Source organism: Phyllostomus discolor, chromosome 4, assembly GCF_004126475.2.
Source record: "Phyllostomus discolor isolate MPI-MPIP mPhyDis1 chromosome 4, mPhyDis1.pri.v3, whole genome shotgun sequence".
In the NCBI taxonomy this organism is placed as follows: Eukaryota; Metazoa; Chordata; class Mammalia; order Chiroptera; family Phyllostomidae; genus Phyllostomus; species Phyllostomus discolor.
In genome coordinates, this window is record NC_040906.2 from 186,391,568 (window position 1) to 186,411,783 (window position 20,216).

The window sequence follows — 20,216 nt, forward strand, 5'->3', positions numbered from 1 at the left end:
CCAGGCATTTCCCAGTGGGGCCCCCTCCAACAACCCCCTTCCCCACTGACAGTTTCCAGTCTCTTCTCCTGCCACACTGCCCACACAGCTGCAGGAGCCCTCCGCCGCAAGGCCTACACCCACATGCTGTTGTTTTTTTTGAATGCTTCTTCATTCAAGTTTTCAGCAAAATAACACTCTTACCCATGATTTCAGGCCTTTTGCCAACTGATGTGCTAAATCAAAGAAATTTCCTCCTTTCTTATAAGGATTCAGGTTGTGCTTTTCATTTAGTCACGCTGATATGACATTCGCTTTCCTCCTCCTACCAACAAATCAGGACACTTTTGTTGCCTTTCCAATAATTCTGAGTATTGCCCAACGCAGTTCTGTGAACAAATGTATGGACTAGTTTCAGACAAGTGCATCTATGATTCACCTTTCACGTTTTCAAACACTTACCAATGTCTTCCTATGGTCCAGAAGCCAGGCATGTTCCCTGCCTGGGAAACCGAACTTTAAAGGTAGAAAACAAAATATATCAACAAATAATTGTCCTGTGTGACACATGTTCTATTATAAGTAAATGCAAAGGGGGGAAAAATCATTCTGTTGAGCTTAGATAGACCTGCACAAAAGAGAAGAGATTCAGAATTGAGCTTTGAAGGTAGATAAGCCTTTATTTTCTGAAGGAGGAGCAGGAATGGCGTGCTAGCGGGGGGAACAGCAAGAGCAAAGGCCTGGAGTCAGGAGAGCACAGAATATGATAAACAAAAATCTACTGTATTTTCAAAAAGGGGTAGACCAAGAAAATAAATGGGAAGTGATATGGAAAGGCCATTTGGAATTAGAACACAAAAATGCTTAGATGCCATCCTAAAGAACTTGACCTTTATATACAATAATAAACCATCATATTATGAACCACAGCCAAAAGACCATGTTTCAAGGTCTTCTGGAAAGAAAGTACTTTATTCATTACAGCCACTTTGATGCTATTTTCTTCATTTAAAAAATTAACCAGATTCACACGGCTTCTCTAAGTGGCATCCTCATTAACCCACTGGTAACGCTGAGCCTTGCACGTGAATTACTTGTCAGTGTTGGGATGAGACCACAGACCTGATGGCTCCCAATCCATTTCTCTGTAATAAAGAACTAGCCATGAAATGGAACATTTATTAGAAGAATAAAATAATTTTAAATTAGAAACTTTCTGGCTTCTCCTTCAATTTTGTTCCTATATAAATTCTGTGAAAGTGCAGTTAAATATTCACAATTGTTTTTTATCCCACATCATCCTCATTCATGGCCCTGCTTTATGAATGAGAAAATAATTGGGTAGGCGTTCTATTTAAAAGCACCCATAAGAGAAATAGTCATAAACTTCCCAGACTAAAAGGCGTGATAAAAGAGAATAAGGCCAATATAAATCCCCACGCTGAAGAATAAAGGGAGGAAAAGCTCACCTTCAGCATCAGAAAAGCACAGCTGTGTAAAGGTTTTAGAAAAGCCTTTTTCCTTTGGCTTTGTGAAGGTACCACTCCCACTGTGGTCAGGGGAAGAGACAATATACTTGTAGGTGTCAGTGCAAGACAACCTTGGCAACCAATTCTAACTCCGTAATCAAGGGGCCAATGATTCTTTTCAAGAACGTTCTGTGTCTGATTTGATCCAGTGTTTTCGACATCTGCATTGCTTATACACACAGATAACCTACCTTCAAATATCTTGACTCAAAAGACAACCCTGCTACTCCTGCTATTATCTTATTAATTATGTTCATTCAAGTGTCAGGTCTTACAGAGTGCCGTTCTATTTCCCGTGCCTTCGCAGTAGATAAAATGAAGTATGTATCTGAGCTGCCATTATTCCCCAGATGAATGTCAGATATATAACATAGTGCATTGGCCTATGCCGTTACCATAGTATCCCGTGTATTTTATGTCGAGGCTGACATTCCATTCATCGTGAATACCCGGTGGGATCGGGAACAAAATGGATTGTCACGCTCCTGAGCTGCCAGACCGCAAAGAATAACCAGACTCACAAAGCTTCCCCTTGACCCAGCTCAAGAATCAACTCAGAGCTTCCGGTGTGTCATTTCGAAATTCTCCTCCCAGAAAAGTGGTAGCTTGGCAGACCACAAGGCCATGAAGTGGCCCATGGCCAGGCTGCCTCCCCCACTCCCCACTCTCATAGAGCCGGCCCCCTTGGCACTCAGAGCAGCCTCAGAGCCCTGGAGCTCGTGGAGACCCAGAGCCCCCCAAAGCCTGGCTTATGTACCTGGCTCTATCATGGCTCCATACTTGGCCTTCAGAGAGAAAGTGCCTGCTCTGTGGCTTTCACTGCCTATCGAATTAAAAGGGAAAACGCTAAGCATTCAAAAAGGAGGATGGACTGAGTACAGTCAGATTCTGTGTCTGTTGAGAGCCCTGGCCTAGATGCCAGCACAGCACAGGGCAGAGTCTCCGGACCCCCAGGGTAGCTGCGAGACAAGGGGGTGCCATCGGTAAGTATAGTAGTTCACACTCCTTGTGAATATGGCTTCTCACATAGGCCACCTTTTGTGAGAAACAGGCATGGGAAATGAGTTTGAATAATTGTAAAAAAAAATCAACACATAAGAGAGAGGGGGAGAGAAAACCAGGGTCCTTCAGGCACAGAAATAAAGGGATAACTTCCAGAAATCCTTGGGTGTCTTTGACTGAATGAGGCAGGACTGACAGTCTGTCTGCCATCGTGCAGCCTGCTTACCTGCATAAAATCTGGCCCAAAACTCTACCCAAGTCTGACAAGCTCATTTCTCAGGAGCAGCCTGGAAGGGGTATTGTAAAATCTCAGGTATTTGCAAACTATGGCTCACCCCCTGATTTTGTAAGTGTTATGGGAACACAGCCACGTGTATCCACTTACATATTCTCTATGGCCACTGTGGCTTTACAATGTCAGAACTGAATGGCTTCAAGAGAGAAAGTAGAGCCCATAAAGCCTTGAATATTTACTGTCTGGCTCTTTATAGAAAAAGTTTGCCAACCCTTGCAATGGTGTGAAGCAAGTTCATGAAATGCTAGGAAGAGGTTCTCAGCAGACCACAGCCCTTCAAACTAATAGTAGTTCATATGCCGAACACGGGGATCAGTCATCCAGGGCAGCAACTCTACAGAGTCCCACGTTGACTGTAAGACATGGACAGCCTGGTGAAAACCCTCTACAAACTAGCACCCACATATTTGTAGAGAACATTGGTGTCAGGCTCAGAAAAGTATATCCACTTAGCAGAAAAAGAGGCTGTGGCCCCAGTGTGATTTCACAATACCACTCTGGACTACAGGTCAGCTTTTCTCCCTCGACAATGGGAAGTGCTTTCCTTTGAGGCATATGCTTGATATGCTTGCCTGGAATCCCTGACCGCGATGGCTTCAGTGAGGATGGAAGCTGACTGTAGACAGAGCCATCACTGATGACAGAAGGTAAGGGTATGGTTCTTTGCAAGAAGGCTGGGTAATTGGAGGGATCGCACATATGCAGTCCACAAGAACACTGTGACATGTTTTCCCACAGACCACTGGCTTCCTCAAGCAATAGAGGAGCAGACCCATGCCTACGAGGAAGTAAGAAACAGGCTGGTCAGCCAGACCTTGACTGATGATGCTCCATGAATCTAGCACTTCAGTGTGATGAGACACAGTTCTTCCTGAGGCTGAGAGCTGCACTGTGATCCAGGCAAGAGCCAGTGAAGTGGAAGAACCTCCAAGGGCTAGGCAGTGAAAAAGGGAGCCTTACCTAGCAGAGGTGTGTCACCCAACATGGTGACGGGCCCCCACTGTGAGTGTCAGAAGGTTGTGGACACATAGCCAGCAAAAATCCTCCTGTGAGAGGACAGAGTCGGGGAGTCAGCACACCCGCAGAGCAGTGATTTTCCACCAGTGTGCCGCAAGAATTTTCAAAACATGCAGTACCTGTCCACTGAGTCCGGAGTACTGACCTCTTTTCCCTTAGACTGTCATACAAAAAAATGACAACAGCCAACACAACAATAGCTGCCCAGTGTGAATGAATCAAAACTATACTTTTTTTGGTCAGATTGGCAAAAAAAAATGTATTTTTTGGTGCGTTGAAGAATTTTAGTAATTAGTTTATGTGTGCTATGGGATGAAAAAGGTTGACAATCATTGTTACAGAGGGTGAGGGAAATGGTCAAGAAACACTTTTATTTTTACGATGTGGGCTTTGGAAAGGCTACAAAGGGCCACAAATCATGGAGCAGAGGATGACGGAGGCCAACCCGAACACGAAGCAGGCAATCCACATGAAACAGCAACTGAGACGGGCAAGGCAGAAACATGATCCTTAAATATCCAAGGCAAGTGGTGGGAAGTGAGACTTCCTAGTGGCTAGAGGACAGAGCTTGGAGAGAGCCCCAGGGCAGCTGGTGCATTCCTGGGGCCTTCTCCATGGGTGAGCAAGTGGGCTGCTATGGTCACAGGAGGCCGGATACCTGGGAGAAGCATGATCTGCTAATCCTACCTGACATCCTGGTGTTAGTGAGTAGTGAAATGATAGTTTCCAGGTGAGTCTGTTATGCGTTGTTGGATAGAGTTCTGGACTGCAAACTGAGCTATTTCCCTACTTACCATGGACTGTGTGTGTCTCACTGAACAAATTCTGAACCCAGTCTTCATGGTCTCCAACAAAGAGATTCAGCCTCATGAGGAAGCTTCCTAGAGGATGCAGCCAAGAATGTCTGAAGGTCACCTTTACTGAGCTGCTCACAGAAATGGTTTGTATTATTGAGCTGTCAGGTTTTTGCCTCTGCCTTCAAGATTCAGATTCTGTTGATGAAAGATTCCACATGTGTTTAGTGTAAAAGGCTTTGCAAAAAGAGTCAAAAAACCTAACTCTGGCTGTGCACCTGATTAGGTCCTCCAGTTTCTAATCTGTGGTCCCATCCAGAACTAATACCCTACAGTTATTCATAAATCAAATTGTATATTGTGATGCGTGCTGGCAAAAGACAGGCCCATATGGCGTCGTACAATCCCCCACAAATCAATTATTAATGAAGTCTTTGGCTTGCAGATGCTGTGTACGAGGATTGGTCTGGTGCCCACAATGCAATCTTCTGTTTCCAAATCAAGGCTATTGTGATCAATAAGCCTTGTTAAACATTACTAAGGCAGTGGGCAAATGTGCAGAGTTAATAACCTAGTACCCATGCTATTGTTTTTCCCTTGATGCAAAATATCTCTTTCTCCCTCTGCTAGATCATGCTTGTTTGCACTAAACATATCTTAACTCATTTACCTTTAAAATTAGTCATTAATCTTTATTTATTTATTTATTTATGTTAAAATTCATGGAGTGTCACTTCACACTGACTTCCTGAATGGGTCCCAATCTTGTTACTAGTTTTGGGAGTTTAGCTAACATGGATAGATTGGAAAACTTGATCATTTTAGATGAGACCTAGAAATGTTAACTAAACACTGTTTTTTGGCTCATGTGAAAACAATTAATTGAATAAAAGTATCATGCATCCAGTATTTTTTGTTAGAGAAGTCGCTGTCCACTACTGGTGCAAACACTTCTCTGGTGAGGCATTCTGCATTCAGTCACGGGCAGCTGATGGAGCTGGCCCAGCCTTCCCAACAGAATCTTGTTCACTGGGACCCCACAACACATACACACGGCTACCTGAACTCTGCCTAGATGAAATGCTAGTAACAGCAACCCCCACAGAGGGCTCACTTGTAGTCAGGCCCTGGTCTCATGTCTTTGCACACATCACCTTGTTTAATCCTTACAACAACCCTACGAGATGTGTTCTACTACATTCTGTATGTGGAACTTGAGAAGTTAAGTACATCATCTCAGGAAAAGTAAACTCAGCCAGCCTAGTTCCAGAACGCCAGAACTGAGCCAAGTGCTTCCACATGGTTTCCTTTCCTTAAAATGAAATGTACTGCACTTTTCTCTTCTTCTGCCTGCTGGCCGGAACTTCACCCTCCGAAGCCACGGTGAAGACAGATAACCCATCTTTCTCCTAGCACCTTTTAAACATTTGGAAGAGTAATCTATGCACCATCCTGAATCATATCCTTCCTGGCTCCTCACTCATCACTCAAGTACCACTATTTTAAGATCCAATTACCCTAGTCATTCTTCACTGGGCTTTCTAAGCTTAGGCAAATTCCACTTGAAATGCAGGGGCTGGAAACTAAGACCGTTGTCAGAAGGCCCGATGACGCAAAGGCATGGCTTCCACGCCTGTAAGCCACTTCCCTGGGTGCACCCTGAGACCACCATGCAGGACAGACGGCCCCCCCACACTTGACCTCACATCCAACTCACAACCCATAAGAAACTCTTTTTCACACTGCATTCTCATCAGCTCACACCTCCCCACTTGGTACATTTTTAAATTTATCCTTTTAAACACAGATGGAGGATTTAATATTTATACATAATGAATGGATATCCCCTCCAGCCTGCAGAGAGACCGTGAGATGGAGAGAAACAGAGGTATTTTACTCTGTGTTCTTTTCACCCCACAAATCTTTTCTATGGACAGTAAAAAATCCAAATGGCCTGTTAATCAGCTCACAGGCATAACGAGTTATTTGACAAGGGAAAGCAAAACAAGGTAGTATTAGTACAGAGCTAAGCTGCACCTGACAATATAAAAAAAAAAGCCAACCAAACAGCTTTCAGAACCTGGGGCTATTTTCCTACACTGTTTCCCTTGTGGAAAAGTGACCAATTAGATGCTTTAGTTTTAGACATTTGGTGAAATAAGAGTCAGCCCAAACGTCACAGAGGCCAACCTGAAGTCTGTGGAATGTGGGTCACTGTTTTGTCACATGTGACACTGTTCCCATGAACAATGAATGGAACGTGGCATTGAACGTGGGTAACTGCGGTAGTTGACTCTGCCAATCTGAGCTCATGCTAATGAAAAGGTAAGGCAGAACACTGGGCTTGTAGAGAGTAAAATCTTCCTTCATTACATCAACAGCACCAATGATTTTACTGCACCTAAGGAAAAAATGATTATTCATAATTTTAGACAATTGTTCTTCATGTTGCATAAACTTTGTTTAAATAATTCATAGCTATATAATCAAGATCCCACACGCAGACTGCAGAAGATTTTATCTGTGCATTCCAAAGGGATTTAAAATATTCAGAGTCCTGTATTCAGAGATCTTTTTCTTTTTCCTCCCAAATCCTTTCATATTCTTTACATCATAAAACAGGTTTCAGGTTTAAAAGTCAACAAAGAAACAATGGAACATAGACTTTAAACAATAAGAAATAAATAGCCTAACACTTAGAACAACTTTTCCCCTTCCTTTTTTTCTGCTGTAGGATGGAACTAGCTTTATGCAAAACAGAGCTAACATTAAATTATGATGTTAATGGTTTTTATTAGATGTTTTGAAATTCAATGAGGCAATATGAAAGAGACATTATGGAAAACATCTTACTATTGTGTTGACTCGTCAAGGTACCAAAAGCATCTCGATATTCAGGTAGACCTTAGATGCCTGTAACACTCACTATCCCCAAGAAAGAGAGAAACTGAGTCAATTACAATAACATTTTCCAAGGGCACTTAAGAGATTCACAGAGGAACTATAATGTGAATCTACTATTTTCTGGCACCTCACTGTCTTTCTTCAAGGGCATTTAGAATAAGGAGTTAGTAAAGCCTAGCATTCCCTTGTTGTAATAATGAAAGAAACCAGATCAGGACCACGTGAGCGGATAACCAGAAAGGAGCTGTGGGGCCACAGAGAAGCAGCTTTTCCCATGTGCCCCAGCGATGTCAACTAAGACATCAGTCTCCTTGGCAAAGATAGACAACCTCTGTTTTCTATTTTCCTGGGGCCCAAAGGCATCCATATCTATGTCATTCCATTGCCTACAGGAATGAAAGAAAGAAAAATGAGATTAGTGCTGAGTACTTAACACACATGATTCATTGCAATCAGCTTCAGTACAGTGCCCATAAACACAGGAAGAAAAGAGAAAATTGTCTTACTGTTATTTGGGAAACTTAATAATCGTTACATAAGGGAAAGGCATACTGAAAAATCACAGTGTTCAACAAAAGAGATGTAAGTAGAGGGCTTTTCCCAGGCATAGTTTGTCCACAGGCAGTAAAAAACAAAAAGAATACACATATACTCCCCCTCCTCTCCCCGGAAAACAGCAATGTGCCTTATGTGTCCACTTTCTCTTTGCGGTCACTAACCTGCTCTCCCCTCTTGTTCTATCCACTCTCTCTTCAACATCTGAACCTACTAATTCCACAGGGTGTGATTCTCATTTCAGATACATTTTTGAGTATCTGAACACTACCCTAAAAATGCAAATCAGGAGTAGATTAGAAATTTAGTTAGACAAGATCTTATTTTTAAAAAATGAATTTGTGAACCTCAATGTGGTAAAAATATGTGCTCATCTCCTCATATTTAACAAACACATCTCTCTGGGATTAATGACCTATGAGAAGTCTGGTTTGCTGTCCAAACGACGCAGGGATCCAGGAAGGGTTGACATTGGGGGAGGTTTTGGCAGTGGATTTTGAGTACAAAACACAAAAACACACAATGGGAGTTGGAAAATATTTGAAAAACTCCAAAACAACAGCTTGTGTTAATTCTCAGCTGATTTGTGGCTGGCCTTCACTTTTCACCTCATCGAGCCTGATAGCAAAAGAGACACAGGCCCTGTGGCCTGCTCTGGTCCCAGATGCTTTATTCTAATTCCTTCGTTAAAGAAACACGGACCATTGTGAGTGAGATGTGCATTCTTGGGGACAGAAATATGTGACAATTAAAACAGACTTATCCACAATCAAAAACAATCGGGCACAATATACTAGGTTTATGAATATGAGTCCCATGATATAACCTACATCTTTCCTAGATAAAACCAAACAATAAACAAAAATAAAACAAAGAGACATAGTATAATACAGAACTGTAGCCAAGCACTTACATTTAAGAAAACATGTTGCATGAGTTACTGAGATTTAGATGAGCAATTTCAGAGATAAGAAAGCTCCAGTCCTCTTTCTGAAATTCTTGACATCAGCCCTGCATCAGAACAAATAATGGTGGAGGCATGATGGGTGATGCAGCGGAGAGGTGGCCGGGAGCTCTGCCTGCACAGGCCTTTCTTGTTCCCAGTGGAGGTCTCAGCGGCCCCAAGACCCTGTAGATTGAAGAACTGTTAACTTAGAGAGAGTGATGAGGTCAAAAACTCTATCAGAATATATCCTTGATAACAAAGTATTTAAATATCTTAAAAGCAACATATGCAAAAATGAAATAGTGTTTAAGAGAATGAGTACTGTATAGTATCAAATTACGATTTCTTCTAAAGAGGTAGGGCCACACGCCCCAAGCTCAGTGAGTGGCACTGAGCTCACTTCTCTTCTCCCACATCTCTCTTCAGATTATCAAGTTCTGTTTGGACTATTCCGTAGCATCTTTCATTCCATCCCTTCTTCTCCATTCATCTGGCAGCTGTCCTAACTCAGGCCCTTATCAAGGTCACTCATATGCCACTCATTCCAAACAGTGCCACAACCCTGAAGTCCTTCTCCCTCCTGCCTTTTTTGATTGGCCTCTGCACTTCTTTCAAGACTCATCTCCTGTGTCCCCTTGTAATTCCCTGGGTGTGTCCTTGCATGGAGTAGAAACTCCTTCCTTTATGCTACATTATACATTATTAAAAACCTTTTTATAGTATAAATTTCATTGTGTAATAATCATCTATGGATTGATTTTTTCACTTCCCTACATTGTAAGCTCTTCAATGACAGGAATTAATGTAATTCATTTTTGCATCCACAGAATTTAGCTGGGATTTAGTAGCACTCAAGCCATGTTTACAGGATGAGTGAATGCGGGAATGAACAAACACATGTTTTGGGGACATCTGGGAAGGGAGTTTACCACATAGAAGGTGAATTCTCATATCAACTCACTTTCGGGAAGCCGATGGGTGAGTCAGCCCTGACCTGTTCCCACACTCCTTGATCTGTTCATTTGTTTACTCACTCGTTTATTTAACCAACATTTGTTGAGTGCCTGCCATGTTTAAAGGAGTGCACCAGTCATGGGCGTTCCACAAATAATGAAATGTACTCCTGATCTCAAGAACTGTATCACCCAGAGAGGGCATCAGAGGTGTGAACATAATTGCTGTAAGCGCCGTGGGATCTACGGGGGAAGATGAGTGGGCAGGATGGAAGGTAAAGACAGGAACGAGAAACAGCGGATCTCACTGGAGCAGGCTTCCCCTGGCAGCACAGTCTGAGAGTGTTCTGAAAGGAGAACATGAGGACAAGGTGGAGGAGGGCATGACTGGCCAAGGGCAATGGTTTGTGCATTATTGTAGAGACGAAGAAGTGTGCTACAGTTAAGTGAAATGGACATAATTTAAGGCAAAATTGTTACAAACCCGGACTCTAGAAAGCAGCCCTATATGGAAATTTCCGTTTTCCACCTGCGTGGTAGACTGCTGAAATGATTCAAAGAATTAAAGTGTATGAAGAATGCTGGCCTCTAAGCACAATAAAGGGGTGATGATCATAACAACTCAAGTCATGGGGGGACAGGGAAGAGGAGCAGATTGAGTTCATCAACAGGAAGATGATAAGTAAAGGGAAAATAAACAGACAAAATAATCCAGCAAATCTTTTTCATACTCTTTCACATAGAAACTTAATGTGGCTAAGTTTTTTTAACATATTCTGGTGTATTAAAGTTGTTCTAGGACTACAAACACAACATAATAAAAATGAGTTATAGTCCTATCACACATTGGTATGTTACAGTTCTCCGGAGATGTTTGCTCAGCCTTGCCACTGGACACCCACTTCCCTTACCCCACCCACTCCTGCCAAACCATCATTCTGCTACCATAGTCCCCCATTTTATCATCTGTTGCCTTTATACACTCATACTATATAAAATTCTCTTGCCTATGTGTTTGCTTATATGCTTATTTCTCTCCCTCCCCTAAGAATGAAAGTCCTGTGAAAGGGAGGGAATTTGTCAATCTTGTCCACTATTATGTTCCCATCTCTTAGCAAACCACCTAACACACAGTAGGTACTCAATAAAGGCATGCTAAACGAAATGAATAAAAGGAGAGATTTTAGTGTCCCAGGTTCGATTCCCAGCCAGGGTACATTCCTGGGTTGCAGGCCATAACCCCCAGCAACCGCACATTGATGCCTCTCTCACTCTCTCTCTCTCTCTCTCTCTCTCCTTCCCTCCCTCCCTCCCTCCCTTCCCTCTCTAAAAATAAATAAATAAAATCTTTAAAAAAAAAGGAGAGATTTTTAAAAAATACTCAGCTGTTATCAGATAGGATTTCCCTGACCACCCTATCTAAAATACCACCCTTCAACATTCCTTACCTAATTTATGTTTCTGTTAACACTCATCACCTGATACATTTTGTGTGTCTTTATTGCTTTTCCTCCCACTCCCCCCATTAGCGTGAGAGCTCACGGCAGCAGGCTATGATCGCCACTGGGTAACGTCTCTATGCTCAGAACAGGTCCTGGCATTGGAGCAAGCTCTCAAAAGAAATATATAAATAAGTGAATTTAAAGTAATACCTGGATTACACACTGCAGCCATGCCACATATCAAGTTTTTCCCATGTATGCAGTACATTATTTTTATCCTACCTTAACTGTGATTGAAGTTAATGACATTATCATTCCCACCTTGTTAATTCTATGTCACATACATCATCCAGGCATTGTAAGTCTGAAGCTTTAAGTCGGTGACATCGGTGTTCAGTGTCCTTCCCCTTGTTGTATGCTCTCCCTTCCCTCCCACCACACACACACCCCCATTCAGGCACCCATGTCCTCAGCTCATCTCTTGTCTTCTAGAGCTCAGGGTCCAGGCAGGAGCCCCTACTCTGGACATTTGCCTCCTTCTATCATAATTTACCTCTCCACTTCTCAGGGAATGACAACTGTAACAGTCAACTATGGTTCACCTCATGTAATCCTCATAATAACCCTATGAAGTAGCCCATTGGTACTGGACCTCATTATAAGTAAGGAAATATAACCCAATAACTTAAATAATTTGTAAAGACAATAGTACATTATTTTAAAGGCCCAGGTCAGGTATCTCTAACCTAAAAGTTTGTTTTCTTTCCACCACTCCCATTGCCAAGTGTCAAAGACAAACTAAGGTGGCTGTAGCTGGGAATGGCTTAACACACTCTGTCTCTGTAGGGAAAGGGGGGGTGCTTGTTTTAACACGGCATTGCTGGAGACCCAACAGCCTGACACAAAGGAGTGCATCTCCAATGGTGGGGTTTGTGGGCACTCCGGAAGATCATATTTGGGCAAGACACACTCTCTAAGCAGTTGCCTTTGAATCTAACTGTGTAAGAAACTACTTTGCATGCATTTTTCCAGGCCTGGTGAAAAAAGAGCAGAAAGTACTTAATGAATGATATGTTTCTCTACCCCCCAGACTGAGCCAAATTATGCTCCAGGTTCGAGGAGTCTGGCTATAATAAACTGGCTTATCCAAGCACTAGCATTTCCCAATTATGCAATACTTCTTTTGCCTTTTACATCTCTTAACTATTTGTTCTATTTGCCATACGATACAGATTCCAAAATTTCAGAGACAGGAAGAGGCCTCTGTGAGTACTAGCCCAATACTCTAAAGCCACCAGTCCTATTTTACTTTATTTATGGGACGTCTTGCTTCACTGACACTTTTTTTTCATCCTACTCAAAGAAGACTTAAGGAGCAATCAAAACATAGTGGGTTTTGGACCACCTGTTTGCTTCCTCTTCAATGAAGGCTGTGTCTGCACGCTAGTTCCCTGAAGTGTGCATCCACGACCAGCTCTTTACTGTCACACAGATGCAAACTCCTTCAGAAACACCAATTTCTGGGATAATGTTACTCAAACACTGTATGGTCAGTAGCTCTCCTGACTGTCGCAACACACTTGTGAGGCAGATTCTCTTGTTTCATCCTTCATTTTACAGATCAGGAAACTGAGCTTCAGAGAAGTTTAATAACTTACCCAAGGTCACACAGCTAATAAATGGTAAGTTCAGGATTTGAACCCAGGTAGTAGTTTGATGATATAAGAGTTCCAAATCTTAACCACTATACTTAACATTATATACATTATTACAATAAAGTAATTTTAAAAATTATATACGTCAATGCTAATTGATTAGCAATCATTTTGCCTTGTGCTCATAATTCATTTTATAGCTTTTATTCATAACTGCCCTGTGCATGAATTTTATTTATTGCCACAGGAAGGGAGAAGTCAGCATATGAACCAAATTGAGTCAATTCCCCAGTTTACTGCCAACCCCTGGATTTCAGATAAGAACTTGCACAATCCCGTAGGTTTCAAAATGCAGAGTGTTTTATTGCCTGAGTTGCTGGCTATCCACATTACCAACTAACCTACTTTTAAAATGTGTTTGTTTTAAAGTGGCCACTAAAGATTAAATCTCCTGACTGAATCCCAGGTAAAACTCGAAGCCACCCAGCTCCGTAAAGACCTAAGGCAGCTGCACCCTGGGACAGGCTCAGGGGAAACTGGTCAGATGAATTCCCATACTTTTTGAACAGGAAACACATTTGAGCCATCGGAGAGGGAACAGTCAGCTTTCTTCCCTGGAGAGACAACAGTCCAGTCTCTGCCTGGTCCTGGGCACAGAGTACGTTGTCCCCGGGATCACAGGCACGTGAGTGTCGCAAACTCTGGGGCCGGCTGACACTGACGCGTGCAGTCAGCAGGCCAGTTCCCAGCACTACTTTCAGGGCCCATCCAGGCAAGCCAGGACTGTGCTCAGGGTTGGGGGTTCCCTGATGAGCAAAAAGAGACAAGAACTTGCCCTTGTAGAGTTTGCCATTTTGTGTTGGAGGCAGAATTTAATCAAAAAAATCTCACTCATGAATATACCATTGCAAATCCAAATAACTGCTATGAGGCAAAGAAACAGGGCTCTGTGAGAAAATGGAACAAAGACCTCATGGAAGAAATGACACTTTAATGGAAACATGAGCAGATATCGACCTGTCAAAGGGGATGGACTTCCAGGCAAAGGGAACAGCATGTGCAAAAGCCCAGCGACAGCAAGGCCACCACTGGCCAGAAACATCTCTGTGCAAATTAGAAAAAGGGCACCGCCTCCTCAAGACCCTTTGCTTCTATTGCAAAATTGTTATTTTTATTTATTTTGACAGAACAAGAGTTTTTACTGTCAGTTTCCAGAATACTCGTCCATATAATTCTAGGTTATCTGGAATGTCAATGGCTCAACCCTATGTCATCCAATGCTACAGCAACTAGCTGCATCTGGTGCTGAGCACTTAAAATGTGGCTAGTTGAAGTTGAGATGTGCCACACATATAAAATACATGCTGAATTTCAAAGATTTGATGTGAAAACGTATACAGAATACTTCAATTATGTTTATATTGATTACATGTTGAAATGGTACTATTTGGACATATGAGCTAAATGAAATGTTTTATTAAATTCACTTGCTTCTTTTTACTTTTGTTTTTAATGTGGCTAAAAGAACATTTAAAATTACATGCGCGGTTCATGTTTGTGGCTCCCATGCCATTCCCATTGACGGCCCCTTTGGCAGAGTGGCCTTGTGCACTACACAGCCAGGCAAGCCATGCCGGGTGTCCCACATGGCACAGAGACCTGATGAGTGTGGGGAAATGAATGAGAGCAAAGAGGAGAGTGATGTGAGATAAGACAGAGGCTGGGTCACACCACCAATGTGTGCTTTCTAAGCCAGGAAAGTTTAATAAGGTTCATCCTTTGCATCATGTCCACAGATGCTTCCCTTGCTTCTTTGGCGGGAGTCTGTCTACTCAGTGATAAATTTTAAAAGCATTTATTGGATACCTACTGTGTGCTGGGCACTGTGCTGAAACTATAGCTGCAAAGGTGAACAAGATCATCTCTACTGATAAGAGCTTTTCGGTCTGTGGGAGACACAGATAAGGAAGCAGGCCATTGAGTAAAGTGAGAAGCCCCGTGACTGTGCTGACCCCTAGTAACACAAATGCTAAATAACTGTGCTGCCTATAATAGAGCGGCTGGGCAAGAGAATGTGGAGAACTCTGCAAACACACGCACATCCCTTCAGGAGAAAGCTGTTGGCACATGCCTTCTGATGGAGAGCTCTGTCTGTCCAAAGGGCATCACACTGGAAGTATCCAGATTTAGTATGAACAGAAGCATCCTGTGTGCCTTGAGCGAGCTCTTCTCTAAGAGCTTTGCCCCTGTTAGGACATTTAAACCTCAGCCCACCTCTATGGAGCAGGTGTTACAACTGACCCTTTTTACTCTCAGAAACAGAAGCACAGAGAAGCTGAGGAAACCTGTCCAAGGTGACACTGCTGCTAAGTGGCCAGGCAGGGCTTCCCACCCAGATGAGGGCTCTCACTCTGCTCTATCTTGCCTCTTAATCCACGCGACTGAGAGCTTCGGGTGCCAAGTACATACCCATGTTTCACTTGCTAGGAAATAAAAGATCCTAAAAATAAACTAGAACACTAGAAATTATACTTTTAAAAATATTCAACAAACTGGAAAGTAGCTAGATCATTGTTTCTATGTATTACTGACTTAAAATGAGAACCATTTTAAAATATCCAAGATAACTCATTTTTCCTTCATTCAGACATCAGTATGCCTGATTTTAAAAGCAAGAAATAGCATGCAAAATGGCTCTAATGCGTATTTCTTACCAAGGACGTACACTCAGTGGTGTTGCGTGCACACACTAACCCTCGAGGTCACGACACCAAGAACACTGCCAGGACTGCCTCAGATGCTAGTGCCAAGCTGCCTCGGTCCCGCCCTTGGGGGTATCTGGAACAGTTAGAGGTGTGTCTGCACAAACCAATCTGCAGCAAGGGACGTCTGTGTGCCCCAGCTCTGAACAAATAGGGACCGAATGGGCTGATGAGCGTCAGCGTTGGCACAACAGCCAGGGAGGCCACTCTGTTTATGCAGATAACCTTTGCTGCAGGCTCAGCTTGTGCCAACATTCAATGGGGCCACCCTGAGTTCTTGCACTCACATAACCTCTCAGGATTGCCTTTTCCATAGCCTGTTTGCAGTGATCTTGCTGGAATCCAAACAGTAGGACAGCCCAGGGTCCAGATGCACACTCTGGAGCCAGACTGCCTGGAGGGGAGCCTCACTCTGACACTCGCCAGCTGTGCGGCCTTAGGCAAGTCACCTGATCTCCCTGTGCCTCAGTTCCCCCATCTATTAAGTGGAGTTAATGACAGCACCCACCTCCGGGAGCTGTTGCGAGGATTAAACGCATGGACACGTCAGGTCTTTCGTACAATGGCTGGTACACAACAAGCATGAGCTGCCATTATTATTATGGAGAGCATATTATGGTCACCTCTAAAGCTGCTGCTCACCAGTCCTCATCTTAAGATGACATACTTTTTTTTGTTGTTGATGTAATCCCTAATTCATCATTTTAAAGTATACAATTCAGCATCTATAGTATATTCGCTATGCTGTACAACCATCACCACTGTCTGACCCAGGATGTTTTTCATCACCCAAAAAGAAACCTAACCCAATGGCTGTCACTCCCCCTCCCCCATTTTTTCGCACCCACTGAATCTACTTTCTGTCTCTGTGAATTTGCCTATTTGGGATATTTTATGTACGTAAATGGAATCTTGAAATAGGTGGCCTTTTGTGAAGATGACACACTATGAAGGAAGCTTTTACACTTCACAGGCAAAATAACAGGATCCTAGCACCCTCCCCACCCCCCAATAATAAAGTGTCGGCTGCATTTGCTAGCACTAACAGTCTCTCAGGGGGCTGCCAGGGGGAAGCTCAGCTTGATCCGCAGTTTTGAGACATTCTGAGCTTTGAAGCTCCTTTTCCATCCCACATAGCACAGCAGAGACCAGAGCAGCAGGCCTATTGTTCCATCCTCCTCCTTTCCTCTCATCTTCAAAGATCAGCAGAGTACTCCTGATGACTAAGTCTCCTTACCAACTAATTATCTCCCCTGACAGGGGACTCACTCCTCCAGACCTGACCTATAGGAGGAGACAAGGCAGAAGTGGCAGGAGACAAACTCTGGAGCTCTCAGAAGCCCCAGGCTAAGGACTCCCATGGGCTGAAAGCCCACTGCAGTGGCTCCTGCTTTAACATACACTGATGCCACACGGTGTATTGGCCTGGGGGTGCTATTTAATTCCAAAGAAGAAATTCCAACATTGCTCTTAGAGACAAAAAAAAATGCAGAATAAGCAATGTTTCATTCTCAGTGTGAGAAGGAAGTGAAGAAATATTTTATTAGTTTCTCCAATTCCTGAAATCTTGTAACACTGTGGACAGAGCAACACAGGATGGAGGGGAAGAACGGACTCCCACATAGCTTGAAGTGGATTACACGTTCAGCTGTGAGTTCACAGAAGGTAGCATCAACCTCTGGACTCTCCAAGGAGCCAGTGAACTGAGGGCCACAGGGAGCGACCTATCAGTCTGTTCATCACAGCAGTTAGGGGTCTTGTTTTAGAAAAGCCCATTCTAGATATGTGTATGTTCATAGAACCATGCTAAACAAACTTGTATTTCATAGCTGAATCTTTTGAACACCTCAGTATAACTTATTGTTACCTATTGTTTTATCATGATAACTATTTGTATTGTCTAATTATGGGACTAGATTTTTTCCAAAACAGTGTTGTAAAAAGAGCTGTAAACTTAGACCCAGATACCTAGGGTGCATCTTTCCTCTTTGTCCAAACTATTCATATGCAGCTAGGACTGTGCTTGGAGGTGGGGATGCTACAGTGAGCAATGTTTTTGTGAACTCTGGAGCTTGCCCTTGTAGAGTTTACCATTTTGGTTGAGACAGAATTTAATAAAAAATCTCACATATGAATATATTATTGCAAATCTAAATAAGTGCGATGAGGCAAAGAAACAGAGCTCTGTGAGAAAATGAAGTGTCTGTGCTTTTTGTATATTTTGATTTGGTATTTATTTTTGATTGTTGAATTGCAGGAGTTATTTACATATTCTGGATACAAGTCTTTAGAGAGAGAGATTTATTACAAACATAGTGTCTCAGTGTATGCTTGTCTTTTTATTCTTCCTTTAAAATGTTTATTGTTGTACACCTTAATCTTACACAGTGTTATAATGCTAATTACATCTCAATAAAGCTGGAAAAAAGATGTTTGAAAACCACTGTTTACAGAAATAGAAAAAAAGCTTTATTGGAATATAATTGATATGCCAAAAATTGCACACACTTCATGTCCACATCTTGATGAGCTTGGAGAGATGCGTACACTTGTAACACCATCATGACAGGCAAGGTACTAAATATACCCAGCACCTCTGAAACTTTCCTCGAGTCCTCTGCATGTGCTTTTATTTTGTTTTTGTGTGTGGCAGGAATACTGAACCTGAGATTTATCCTAACATATTCAGTATCCTGTGACCTTTAAAAAACTTCTATTTCTTTGTCCTGGAATTCTTCAAATGTTAAAACAATGGTGAACCCAAGACCTCTCCAGCTCTAAGAATCCACCAAAGTTTCTCTCACTAATTCACTCATGTGAGAAGGTAGTCTTGCAGGAGAAACTTCCAGAAACTCAGTTCTTCTCGCGGATGCAGTAAAGAATTACAGATCAGTGAATCTATTAGCGTGTAAGCAGGATTTATTGGTGACCCGTTCTCATGGAAGAGAATGGGGCCTAGCTAAGGTCGGGGGTTGAAAGGCATAGGCAAAGCAGGGTGAGGGTGGCGAAAGGAAGGGCAGCCGGAGGCCAGGGTGGCAAGTGCGCCAGGTCCTTTGTTCTGAGGACTCATGCGGGTAGTAGGATGGGGTGAAGAAGTTACATATTGATTGATGCGTAAAGGCGGTGCCAGCTTTCTCGGGGGGGACGTGACTACCCAAACTTAGGCATGTGTAGGGGCCTGTTAGCCTGAATCCCTATCTTGCACCGGACTCCATTTGTACATCTTGTTGTAAAACAGGTATGTGACAGGAGGCAGAGCACTAAAGTTGGGGCAGTCACCCGAAGTTATTTATGGGCTCTTTCTGTAAGCATTAGGGACTCCCTGTAAAACAGACAGTGACCAGAGGTAGGCAATTAGCCAAAGCAGTTTTATAGGCCTCTTCCTTTAGGCACTGCGGACCCTCTCCCGCCTTTCAGGCCTCGAGATGGAAGCACAGGCTCAGAGGCTTTCTTTCCCAGACAGCAGAAACAACACACAGAATTTCAAGGACGGCCCTGCTCCCACGTCAGCACCGTATTTCCTGTGATGTCGTAACACCTGGCAATATTATCAGACCAGGCTCAGAACTGCTGAGTCAGCGGGTGAGACATGTCTCCCTCCTCCTCCCTGTCTTGGCTTGCTATCTATCCTACCTAACAGTAGCACCAACCTCAAGTCTCTCAGGGCTAAGCACTTTGCATAGTCAGACTGGTCCAAGAAAGGAAAAGTAAGTGGTCATTTCTGGCCTGCTGAGCTCCTGCTGACTATTAAGGGGTTCGAGAATTCAATAAAAACTCCTGAACATCACAGGTCCTCAGTCAAATGAGGATATCCTTCAATTAGAAAGTAATGTTTTAATATCACAATGGAAATAAAGGACACAGGTGCACCTCTCACCTTGCTTTTTAATTGTCACCAGGGTAGAGAGTTTTAACCCCTCTTAAGGAAAACCAACATCCTCCCAAAGGCACTAAGCTCCAAGCTGGCTAACAGTCAGGCAGCAGGAAGGAACGTGGTACATGAGCTGTGGAACCCGTTCCCGAGTAACAGAGAGCTAATTATATACTGGACCTACTGCGGGGCCCCGTTGCCATGGGTCACTCACTGCCCTTCCCCACTGGATGACCTGGAAAAGGCTGCTTTGTCACCTGAGTGGACTCTGCCTTGAGAGCCAACAGTTAAGTGTCCCATTGCTTGTGTGGTTCTGATTACATGATTCCTTGGGCTGACTAGGATTTCTTTCTTCTAGATTGGCCCTTTTTATCAAAGGACCCAATGATGGTCTCTGCACATTCACTCCCTTACGGTACCAAGGCTATCAATAGCAGTGAGGCCACATTACCCTCTGGCCCAGTCTGGAAGGGATAAGAGGTCCTCTGTAGGCACTGAACCCGCCCCTCAGG

General features: G+C 43.2%; 2 long non-coding RNA genes across 3 annotated transcripts in view; one reads left to right on the plus strand and one right to left on the minus strand.

Moving 5' to 3' along the window:
* The first annotated feature begins 2,606 nt into the window (after positions 1-2,606).
* LOC118500336 lies at positions 2,607-10,418 on the plus strand. Of its 2 annotated transcripts, none has more exons than XR_004902904.1 (3): positions 2,607-4,552; positions 6,762-6,888; positions 9,849-10,418. It is a non-coding gene; the product is annotated as an uncharacterized LOC118500336 (long non-coding RNA). The 2 variants fall into 2 exon arrangements; XR_004902903.1 differs by lacking the exon at positions 9,849-10,418 and having other exon boundaries at positions 2,607-3,452; positions 3,544-4,552; positions 6,762-6,827.
* Positions 7,893-20,216, minus strand: part of LOC118500337 — a 37,732-nt gene continuing 25,408 nt past the window's right edge. The window contains exon 3 of the long non-coding RNA XR_004902905.1: positions 7,893-9,204. This is a non-coding gene — a long non-coding RNA (uncharacterized LOC118500337). The remainder of the gene's footprint in view (positions 9,205-20,216) is intronic.